This window comes from Eriocheir sinensis, chromosome 10 (assembly GCF_024679095.1).
Source record: "Eriocheir sinensis breed Jianghai 21 chromosome 10, ASM2467909v1, whole genome shotgun sequence".
Lineage (NCBI taxonomy): Eukaryota > Metazoa > Arthropoda > Malacostraca > Decapoda > Varunidae > Eriocheir > Eriocheir sinensis.
The window spans coordinates 21,983,360-21,995,913 of record NC_066518.1 but is presented as its reverse complement, the minus strand read 5'-3'; the positions used below and the strand labels follow the sequence as shown (position 1 = coordinate 21,995,913).

Below are 12,554 nucleotides of genomic sequence, written 5' to 3'. Positions count from 1 at the left end.
ACAGCATTAAAGTGATTGGAAAGGCAAATTTATAAAATATATATTTGGTGTGAAAGTGAGCAGACGTGGGTTTGAATCCCCACGTTACCACCTTGGATTTTTCAGTCACCGCCAAGTGGCCTAAGACTACCCGCATGCCATAGGCGAAGATGTAAAAAAAAAAAAAAGACAAGACGGGAGTGCTTGGAAGATTTGTATTTCAATTGTCTTTGACTCAGTAATTTTGACAACTAACACTATTTACAGGTGCCTTCACAAATCTGGGGGTGCCTTGCAGTATGCTCCCATGAAGTGCCTCAACATCATCACCTCATGTTTATTGCTGCACAACCGCTGTGTCCAGCGGGGTATTCCACTTCCCCACCAGGTACAAATTTATATTTCGGTAAGGTGGAAAGTTAGCTTTCAGCCATTCTTTCATATGCTTCCTGTTGGATAAACTTTGTTGAGAACATAGCAACTTTATTTAGTGATAACTTTCACTCATTCAGATTTCTGGCTGCAGCAGTGCAATTGCTATTAATACAGTAGATGTAAAAATGCAACAGTGTATCAGCAGACATATTCAGCAGAGCAAGATTAATATAGTACTTTGTGAGTACTTTTAAGATCTTATTTCCTCCTTAGCTTGAAGAGGATGAGGAAGAGCAGGATGCTCCTGCTGCTGTTCTTGGAGCAGCTGCTGGCCGAGGAGCTGGGAGAGCAGTACGTGAAGCAATAATTGCTAATTTCTTTGGGTGAAATGGTGAGGTGTATATTTTATTGGTCACTCTTGAGTAAAAGCTCAGTAAGTTTGTCACACATGAATGCCCTTTTCTGGAATCCATACTGTTTACTTGTTATTAAATTATGCTCTTCTAGAAATCTCGTCTATTGTTTCTTTATCACTTTTTCACATATTTTACATACTACACTGGTCAATTACACGGGTCTGTAGTTCAGGGGTTCTTCCTTTCTTCCACTTTTGTATATAGGGACCACTTCGGCCCTCCGCCACTCCTTAGGCACTGTACCAGTATCTATGGGTGTGTTTGTGTGTGTGTGTGTGTGTGTGTGTGTGTGTGTGTGTGTGAGAGAGAGAGAGAGAGAGAGAGAGAGAGAGAGAGAGAGAGAGAGAGAGAGAGAGAGAGAGAGAGAGAGAGAGAGAGAGAGAGACTACACTGGTCAATTATACGGGTCTGTAGTTCAGGGGTTCTTCCATCCTTCCACTTTTGTATATAGGGACCACTTCGGCCCTTCGCCACTCCTTAGGCACTGTACCAGTATCTATCGGTGTGTGTGTGTTTGTGTGTATGTGTGTGTGTGTGTGAGAGAGAGAGAGAGAGAGAGAGAGAGAGAGAGAGAGAGAGAGAGAGAGAGAGAGAGAGAGAGATGAATGTATTAAAATATTTGCAAGTATTTTCTTTTTTGAGACCTTACTCAAAGTCAGTTAAACATGTGACAGTGTTCTGTATTTTAGACTAATTAAAATGTAAATAGTGTACAAGTCTCTGTGATTTTTCCTTGTGTGCTTGTGTTTGGGGCCCTGTGAGCATGTTAATGCAGTTTGTCTTCTGGTCAGCCCCTTAATAGTTGTTCTGCCAGCCCCTTAACCGTCAGGCCTCACAATTGATCCCTGACACACAAACCAATATTCAAGGAATAAGAATATTTTAAGTTATGGCAAAAATATAATGAGCAATCATCACATGTATAAAAATATTAAATGAAAAAAACTATTACACTTAAACCAATAATAATAAACTTATTGTAATATTATAAAAAAATAATTAGAAACTAAGGAACTATAAATGAGATCAAAATGCATACTGCAGAATGGGGATATCCAGCAGGAAAGGAATGTCAGTCCCATGAGGTTTAGTTTAACCCGGTAGCAGCGGGGATCATGTTTCTTAATGGTACCTCTAAGCAAGAAAAAAAAATGAGAAAAAAATCATCACTCACACAAACCATTTCATAATATTTATCGAAGCATTTGTGATCAGTTTATGTATCATCTATTTTTGGGGGTTTAAATCATGGCACACATTTGGCCCGTCGCTGCTACTGGGTTAATTATACCTTTTTAGGCACACTGTTTATGAATTGCATATGTAAGGCTGTTTTTAGTAAAAAAATGTTACCTAAATTAAACGGTTGGAAACTATGTCATTGAAGATGCAAAATATACTTTTGATATTTTTTCTCTCTTTATGCATCATGATGTGCCACTAGAAAATGACCAGGAAAGAACCGTCCTACACTGAAGATGATGATACCTGTGGTCCGGCATCTGTAAGTGATGTTAGGACTATACGCAAGGCAGGTAACGTCCTGTTCATTAACATTATACAGGCAAGATAGAAAACATGACGTGCTGAATTAAAAAAAATATAAAATATAACACAACTTGGTAAAAATTAAAGTTCAGTATATGATGGTTCTCTCTGAATTTTTTATAGTGGCACATCATAATGCACTAAGAGAAAAAATATGGAATGATTCCTGTCGTGCTGGATATCCCCCCTCTGTGGTATGCATTGGCTTGACAAGCACCATCAAAGATCTTAAAGTTAATAATGAAAATGATTATATAAACTATTCTTATATATAAATATTCAAATCTTAATTTATGAAAATAATAACTTTAAAAAAAAACTTCTTTCTTGAACTGATTGCCCCCGTTATGGCCATCAGTGCCTCTCCTATTTCCCTTAGACTTTGGCCAATATCCTGTACATGGTTGCCTAAATACCCCATTTCAGTAAAACCTCGGGCGATATCCTGTAGATGGTTTCCATTCCTCCGTTGCTCATCCACCAGGTCCTTCAGCAGACCTCGAATTTCCTTTTGGGTAGTAAGGAACTCGGGAACCAGTTGTTAACTCGTGACCTGATGAATATGCAATTCATTAGGATACATCTGCTATTTGACGAGCATGTTCTGAAATAGTAATGCCATTTAGTATTCCAGCAGAAGCAATGATGATTGAACAGCAATGGCATTCAATATTTAAGAAGCTATGCAAAATCACTGGAGTTTACTATCTGCAGATGAGCAAGGCTTGGTGAACAACTAAGTAGGCAGTTATTTGACAGCTAGGAAAATAACTACAGTATTTGCTTGATGTTTGAATTACACTTCAGCTTGTAGGATATGTTTGAAAGTAATGACTCTATTTTTCTATTGAAAAAAAAAAGGTATATAAAGAATGAGTAGGTACCTGCTGCTGTGGGAGTTGCTGATCTACTACCACTTCTACTGGCAGGAAGGGAAGTTGACCTTTGGGGTTTAAGGGCACTGGGTCGTCGGACACTGGATGAGGCCGATGATGGGGGCACTTCTGTTGGTTCACTATTGAAAGAAATCAAGGAAAATGTCATTGTTTCACAACACTTGGATTATAAGACTTTTTTCTAAAGGACATATATTAGAAAAAGTGAAAATAAATGCATCTGCTGATTAAAAGGCACATATAATGTATATAATTACACAAATATGAACTGGTAAGGAGTAATATGAAGCTATGCCAAGGTTATCAACCAAGTGACCTTGTGAGGCCACTCTCTTGAGGTGAACCCTGAGGTGTTCTAACCTCCTCTGACACCTCGATTATTGTCGTACTCATCGAGGGAAACAGGTCATCATCAACAACATTTGAAGATGAGGAAGGTCCAGCAAAGGCACCTGAAAATAATAATAATAATAATAATAATAATAATAATAATAATAATAATAATAATAATAATAATAATAATAATAATGAGAACTATGCCATAGCACCTGGGAAAAAAATGATCAGCTCAAACAGAGTCCTTTTATGGAAAAGGCATGGAGACAGTAAGCAGTAAGTAGAATAATAATGAAAAGTGAGGACGAAAGCACTGCCTATCCAATGCATTATCATGTGAGTGTTGACTTTTGCTTTAAACTTATTAATCTCAACATTTATATATAATTAGGGAAATAGGAATGGGAAAATTGCTTATTTGTCCAAAAAATATGAATCAGCTTCCTGCTAACACACACACACACACACACACACACACACACATAACAGGACAACATGTGGGTAGTCTTAGGCCACTCGGCGGTGACTGAAAAATCCCAGGTGGTAGCGTGGGGATTCGAATCGACGTTGTCCATGGCATGATGAATGCGGCCACCGCACGCTAACCACTCAACCACCGCCTATATATATATATATATATATATACATATATATATTTATATATATATATATATATATATATATATATATATATATATATATATATATATATATATATATTTATTTATATATATATATATATATATCTATATATATATTTCCCTCAGAAGATTTACCAAAATATAAGGGTAAAGTTCTGCTTTCCTACACTTCTCATCGGTTAGATCTCATTATTCTACGTATTTTGAACCCCATTTATGTGCGCTGCAAAATGCTAGAAAAGCCGCTATCAATTTCTGAAAAGTTGTGAGTTTTTTGCGGCCGCCTAGGAGAACAATGGAGGGGAGCAGATTTAAACAACTACAACCGAACTTTACGATCTGACAGCTAACAGTGGGGAGGGGGGGGGCCTCGCTCCCCTCGACCCGACCCCCATATGTGTGACTTATTTCTGTGAGGAGGCATTTCTCCCAACACCGGCTGGACCCCCGCCGCATATGGGTGTACTTCGTCGTGCTTTACATGAAGCTTTTGTCAATATTATCCAACTTTTCAAAAATCGCTATCTGCGTTTCTGGCAGTCTGCGGTGCACATATATGGGGTTCAAAATGCATTGAATGACGACATCTAACTGATGAGAAGTGTGAAAAGAGACGGGGAACAAAGTATCCCAGTCTCCCAGTGATACCCCGGGGCGGCTGCTTACTTACTTGTGGGATTTACCCCCTAAAAAGGGGGAACGGGCCTTTGTCAATTGACGGCCCGTCGCAGGGGGGAACCCGCCGCTGGCGTGTGGCGGGTGAGGGGAAGCCTCCGCCGCCGACACAGCCACGGGTAGAAACCGGCGAGCAGCGACGGAGGCACGGGCCCTCCGAGCAGGCGCTCAGGAGCAGCCCGTAGCTGAGCCGAGCGAGCAACTCAGCAGTCTATAGGTGGCCCAGAGGCCGGGAGAGTTGCTCGCTTGACGAGTGCTGGCGGTCCACTGGGGGCGGCTGCAAAAAACTCACTAACTTTTTAAAAATCGCTAGCGGCGATTCTAGCAGTTTGCGGTGCACATAAATGGGGTTCAAGATGCGTAGAATAATGAGATCTAACCGATGAGAAGTGTGAAAAGTACCGCTGTGAGACAGGGAAGAAAGTAGAATAATACCAATAGAAGTAGGGCTTATTATTTGCTATCTTAGAAGAGGTACTTACGTAAAGGCTGGCCCTCACTGTCAGGATAGGGTGCCCCTGTTGCCGCAATGGGTGCCTGCATGCGCAGAAGCACTAGCTCAGCCTCGCTGTACTCCACAGTAGCAGGAGGCCCACCACCTATAGGGAAATGCGAAGTTGTTTCAAATTATTGTAAAATGCTTTAAGAATTGTTTAATTCGAACACTTTGCCAGAACACAACTAATCATCAGCAGGAATTTCTTGACGTGCTGAAAATCATTTTTTGCCATTAAATTCACTAACCAATCACTGCTGCCTCATTTAACCTAAACAAATATAACATAACATCCTGCTGAGGGAGGTACCCTCCTAGATAAGCACCTAGTAACACTCCTTGTAGCTTTACCCATAATCTTTGGGGTATAGCAAGTCTTTTTAGCACACTGTACCCTAATGATTATTGAGGAATGTGAGCACCAAAAATATATGACTAACCTGTGGCACCCATATCCTTCATTTCTGCTGCAGATTTACTCTTCACTTGAGCTTTCAAGTCTCTGAACTTTCTCTTAATTTCTTCAACACTTCTTTTAACGTGGGACACAGCATTTACACACTCACACACTTCCTCCCAAGCATACCTCTTGGTTGACTCTGTCACCCCAGCCCTCATATCATGCTTGCCCAGTATGACGTGTTCCCTCCTCTCCACCTCCTCCGCCAGGGCTAAGATTTCAGCCTCAGTGAAACGAGGCCGCCTTTTAATTTTTCTTGGGGGAGAGGACATTGTAGTGGCGACAAAATACAAGGGGATACTGAGTGTGGAGAGGGAAAAACATTGTCCATCCCTATCACCCTTCCCCCTCGACCGCCGATAACATCGCCCCTTTTACTGATAATTCTTGTTTTCGTAGTTTGGATCTCTAACTTCCAGCCATATGCTCACAACATTTATTTGACTAACCTGTGTCTTGAATAGGCTTCATTTACGCAGCCAGTTTTGTTTTTCGCCCTGCTGGGACTTCAGGCAGCTTCAGGCTGAACTTTCGTTGAAGTTCATCCACGCTCCATTGGACACCGTTCCTCCCACGCCTGCCTCTTGCTTGCTGTCACCACACCCTTCACATCATCATGCTCCTCAGAAATTATGTTTTCCCTCCTCTCCACCTCTTCCACCAAGGCTAGTAGCTGCTGGTGAATGACGGAGTGTGAGGCGACAGTGAAGGACTGAGAGGGAGAGAGGGGTGGATAGCGACTTATCATTCTACCCCCCTTGACCGTGTAATCTGAGCCTTGATAACTTTTCCCTTCTACTGTAACGCCTTGTTATGGTCATCTGGGTTTACTGTTGTAGTGTTCAGCAGCCTGTTTCTGCAATTTGACTTTATTAAGTATCTTCGGCACTTACCTATGTAAACACAGCTGATACCGTTGCGGGACCTGTGATTCGCCGTGAGTCAGATGACGTCATCGATGACGCTTATCCAATCAGCGGCCTCGCTGACTTAGCGCGCCTCTAACTACCATCTAAAGCTTGCTTTGTGAGTCTGACGCTAACGTCGGTAGCTAAATCAATAGTGCGTAGTTATGTTAGTTCGTAGTTATTGAGTATGTTTGTGAATTCGGGCCCAGGGAGAGTTGCTCGCTCGACGAGTGCTGGCGTTCCACTGTGGGTGTCGTATCGTATCGTAAAAAGATTTACCCTCTAAATAGGGGACAGGGCCTTGGCTCAAAGGCATATTCCTGTAAGGGGGCGGGCAATTTAAGTCCCAGCGGGGTGGGGACGCCCGCCGCCGCCACAGCCACGGGTAATAGCTGGCGAGCAGCGACGGAGGCATCGGACGTCTCTCCGGCAGGCGCTCAGAAGCAGCCTGTAGCGGTACACGTGCGAGCAGCCGACCAGTCGACTTGACTGGCGGGAGGAGCGGGCCCAAAGCGAGGATGACCACCGGGTCCACCTCGACGCCGCAGAAAGGACACCCGGCTGCTAGCCCGAGGAGTGCTGGCGTCCCATTGACTGTGGGTGTCCGTTCGTTAAAGATTCACCCCCTAAATAGTGGGACAGGGCCTTTGCGCAAAGGCGGCCTTCTGTAAGGGGGGCGCGGCAATTTAAGTCCCGGCGGGGTAGGGACGCCTCCGCCGCCGCCACAGCCACAGGTAACAGCGCCGGCGAGCAGCGCGACGGAGGCACATCAGGCTCTCTCCGGGCAGGCGCCCAGAAGCAGCCCGTAGCGGTACATTATCGTGCGAGCAGCCGACCAGTCGACTTGACTGCGGAGGGGTGGCCCAAAGCGAGGATGACCACGCGGATCCACCTCGCCGCCGCAGAAGGTCAACCCGGCTGCTCGCCCGAGGAGTGCTGGCGTTCCACTCTGGGTGTCTGCGCGGGGCTGCGCATTCTACGGCTGGCTCCTGGGGTTCCTCGCCGCCTCTGCTCACAAAGGAACAATAAAGGAAGAACAAACAACAGCAGACCTGCTGGGTCCTTGATGAGGCTGTTTGTGACAAGCTACACTAACTATCTAATCAAAGGTGGAAGATGAAGGACAGCAAAGGCGAAGGCTCCTCCCCACCCCTCATCCCTCCAGCCAAAGCTGGCAGGAAAGGAAAAAGAACCATGCAGCATGGAAAACTGCATGGGAATTATGTAAGAAAGAGAGAAAGAACTACCATTACTGCTACCACTCAACCGGGCGATTAAAACGGACAAGGAAACCAGCATTCGAAAGAACTGGACGTTATTACGACAATGAGTAATATCTTAGTTGCTGGGTTGGATTCAAAATACTTGTCTAATCTATCTCTTGAAGGCCGTAACTGGTTGTACTATCAACGATATCACAGGAAGAGAGTTCCAAACATTAACAAACCTCGATTAAAGAAGAAGTGTTTAGCTTCAGTGCGACGATAATCTTTTTACCACTTATCTCTTCAAATTGTGATTTCTTCTTGTTCTATTTGATCGATCAATTGTGAAGTAATCTTTCCGCATTAATATCACTGAATCCTTTAAACATTTTTAAACACTTCTATTACATCGCTCGCATTCTTCGTTTTGATAGACTGAATAAATTTACTTTTAAGTCTTTGTTCATAAGGATAAATTTTCTCAACCTAGGAATCATCTTTATCACTCTTCAAGTTGAACCCGTTCCAACTTTTCTATGTCTTTCTGTAGTAGGGAGACCAAACTGGGTACACAGTACTTCTAGAAGGGTCGAAGTCCTAACGAATTATAAGCAGTTTTAATATTACTTTTTCCGATTTATTATTAAAGACTCAAGTCCGATGCATAATTTCTCTCTCTCTCTCTCTCTCTCTCTCTCTCTCTCTCTCTCTCTCTATATATATATATCTATATATATATATATCTATATATATATATATATATATATCTTTATATATATATATATATATATATATATATATATATATATATATATATATATATATATATATATATATATATACATATATATATATATATATATATATATATATATATATATATATATATATATATATATATATATATATGGTTAAAGAAGGGAGTTTATCAGAAAATAAAGAATGGTGAAACACATCTCAGGGGCCGGTATGTCGAACTATCGAGATTGGTGAAGACAGACACCAGGATAGCAAAAAGAAATTATGAGATCAGTAGCAAAATGAGGCGAAAAGTAATCCTAAGGGCTTCTTTCAGATGCATAGAACAAAAACAAGGGAGAAAAATTGGACCGCTTGAAAACAAAACACAGGGAGCTAGTGGAAAATTACGAAAATATGAGCACATTGCTGAACGACTACTTGCTTTCAGTATTCACACAAGAGGATCGAACGACTATTCCGGAAAGGGTTCAGGTGTAATGAGGCGGGAATGGCGATAAATTGAGGGATATAATCATTACCAGGCGAGTAGTTCAGGATGAGATAGATAAGCTTAAGTTGAAGAACAAGTAGCCAGGTCCTGACGGGATATTTCTGAGGGTATTAAAGGAATTGAAAATGATGTACTCAGTGATCTACTCAACTGACATCTTTAAGACGTCGGTAAATACTTTCGGCTGGCAGCCGAACCTATGGAAAGTAGCTAATGTGACGCCGATTTTCAAAAGAAGGACAGGTCAGTTGTTTCAAACTATCGCCCAATTAGCTTAACATCGGTTAAGGTAGACAAGATGCTGGAGTTCTATAATAGCCAGGAAAACATTCGGGAGTACCTGAGAAACATAGCCCAATTGACGACTCGCAGCATGGGTTCCAGAAAGGTAGGTCATGCCTCACCAACTTCTCTTGTCCTTCTACAATAAAGTATTTGAGGCGGTAGACAGAGATGAAAATTATGGATGTAACCCATCTTGATTTTTAGTAAAGCGTTTGACAAAGTTCCTCACCAACGACTGTTGCTTAAATTACAGGCTTCACGGAGTAGAGGGTAAACTTTTGAACTACGTCAAGGCGTGTTTAGCAATAGGGAAGCAAAGAATGCAAATCAATGGTAACATATCTGACTGGGGATGTGTTACGAGTGGGGTCCCAAGGCTTCTGTCTGGTATTAGTCCACTTTTGTTTATTATTTATATCAATGACTCGGATACAGTGAATTAGTAGTGATGTCAGTAAGTTTGGTAGATGATACCGAGATCAGTAGAGTAATTGAGTTGGATAAGGACGCTAGTATTCTCCAGGGTGAACTAAACAGATTGTATGACTGGGCAAAGATAAAATGGGTAGATGGAGTTCAAATGTAGGAAGTGCAGTATTCTGAGGTAGGTAGGAACAACCCCTCACATAACTATTGCTTAAATGACACTCTCATAAACAGGTTCTGGGGTGCGAGAGGATTTAGGTGTCTTAGGCAAGCTCTGTGATCTCCGTCTACAAGGGCACAAATGCATTCAAGCTAGAAATCGAGCAGCAATAGGGTACTGGGATTTATTTCAAGAAGCGTACAACAGAAGCCCTGAAGTCTTCCTCAAACTATATTTGCATTAGGTAGACCTCATCTGTTCTATGCGGTTCAGTTCTGTCAGCTTACTATAGAATGGATATGAAAATGTTAGAATCGGTGCAGAGGAGGATGACTAAGATGATTCAGGGTTTGAGAAACTCCCATATACGAGGAAAGACTCAAACAGTTAAACTTGCATTATCTATAGAAAGGAAGGAAGGAAGTGTGGAGACATGATCGAGGAAGTTTATAAATGGGTGAAGGGCTTTAATAAGGGAGACATTCATAAGGTTTTATTGGTAAAAACCGGGTAGGGGACATTTAAGTAATGGGTTTCACTCGGATAAATTCAGATTCAACAGGGACATAGGCAAGAATTGGTTTACAAATGGTAGGTGGTGGATGAGTGGAATAGGGCTTAGCAGTCATGTGGTGAGTGCCAATACAATTGTTTTCATTCTAAAAAAATAGATTAGATAAATTCATGGACAGCGATATTAGGTGTGGGGTTAGATATGCGAGAGCTGGGCGTTAATGGGGAGCTTAGGTCCAGAGAAGCTGCCTGTACAGGTCTACCGGGCCCTTGCAGATTCCTATGTTCTATGTTGTTACATATATATATATATATATATATATATATATATATATATATATATATATATATATATATATATATATATATATATATATATATATATATATATATATATATATATATATATATATATATATATATAGATATATATATATATATATAAATATATATATATATATATATATATATATATATATATATATATATATATATATATATATATATATATATATAGAATATATATATATATATATATATATATATATATATATATATATATATATATATATATATATATATATATATATATATATATATATATATATATATACAGGCTATCATGGACGTCTCTTCGTGCCTGAAAAGTCTCTCAGGGACGCGCACTCTGCTACTTCGCTATCTTGACTGTTATGCTTCGCTTAGGTCGACCTAAGGAATGCAATGTTACTCTCCAATTCTGTGGTATAAATACGCTGGCGAGTCAGTTTAGGTTTCTGCTTAGTTGAAACCTAAGGGTTATGCTTCCCTTACGTCTCGGTGTTCGCCATTTTCTTGATTTATGCCTTCACACATAAGCGAAACATATTCTTCATAAGAACGGCCCAGGAGCAAAGGTTGCAAGCCTATCCATTCAATAATAATTATCCACCTTAATGAGCTGGCTGGTCACACGGTGTGCCCGTGTTGCTAAGGCGTGGATTACTTCCTAACTAAAGTGTATTGTAGAACGAAGTTTTGCCTAAGGGCAAAGGAGACTTTCAAATTTAAATATCAAAAGGTCAAAGAAACATTACTTATCAAAAAATAACATGAAAAAAGAAAATCGAGTACGTTCCTCACTCTTACATTTACCTTTCTTCCTTTTCCTTCTTTTTCTCACCTTATGACAGACGGTAACATATAAATACGTCAAACAAAACACATAGCAAAATGAGATTATACACACTGGTGCCTCAAGATGAGGGCGAAATTCATTGCCGCACTAAATTACAATGTCAAAATTACGTAATCTGACGAAAACATGTTAATACTCTAATTCATAGTCTACAAAACGTGGCGCACCAACGTATATAAAAGCATTCCTCATTAACATGCAAACTGAGAAGAAAAATACGCACGTATATGTGTTTTATCACGAAAGCGACGACACTGGAGAGAAAGGGACATTGCATGGAAACACACACACACACACACACACACACACACACACACACACACACACACACACACACACACACACACACACAGCTTCTCTGGCACAAGACATAGGATGGATGGGTCGTTAACTAACAAAATACAGCCTTACACAACGCCAGAATACTTGTGAACTATAACATAGGAAGAGCATCAGGCACTGATGAACCTCCTTATGAGAGGATAAATGCAACGTCTGGCAACTTCTGGCCGAGCCATGGAGTAGCAAGAGGCTGCGCCTCAAATTTAATTCATAACAAGTCTGGTCATTTCCTCATGAAAATCTCGTCGGCCTTCGCGCATGACGTCACGCTGTCACGTCAGCTGGCGGGGGCCCGTTGCGAAACCGAGTCAATCTGCAACGAGACGGGTCGGGTGCACAAAAGCGTAAAATGTCGTGGGACCAGGATGCCTAATAAATTTGCTGGCAGGCGTGGCTGCCCATCCAATAGAGTATTTTCACTCACGTGACCTCGTGACGTTTTTCATGACGTCACGATGTAGAAC

At 41.2% G+C, this 12,554-nt stretch overlaps 1 long non-coding RNA gene across 1 annotated transcript; it reads right to left on the bottom strand.

The window, feature by feature from the left end:
• Positions 1-1,374: 1,374 nt before the first annotated feature.
• LOC126996701 (uncharacterized) lies at positions 1,375-6,822 on the bottom strand. Its single transcript, XR_007751380.1, has 5 exons — positions 6,272-6,822; positions 5,349-5,465; positions 3,575-3,666; positions 3,203-3,333; positions 1,375-2,871 (listed from the first exon to the last, which is right to left on the bottom strand). It is a non-coding gene; the product is annotated as an uncharacterized LOC126996701 (long non-coding RNA).
• Positions 6,823-12,554: the final 5,732 nt, after the last annotated feature.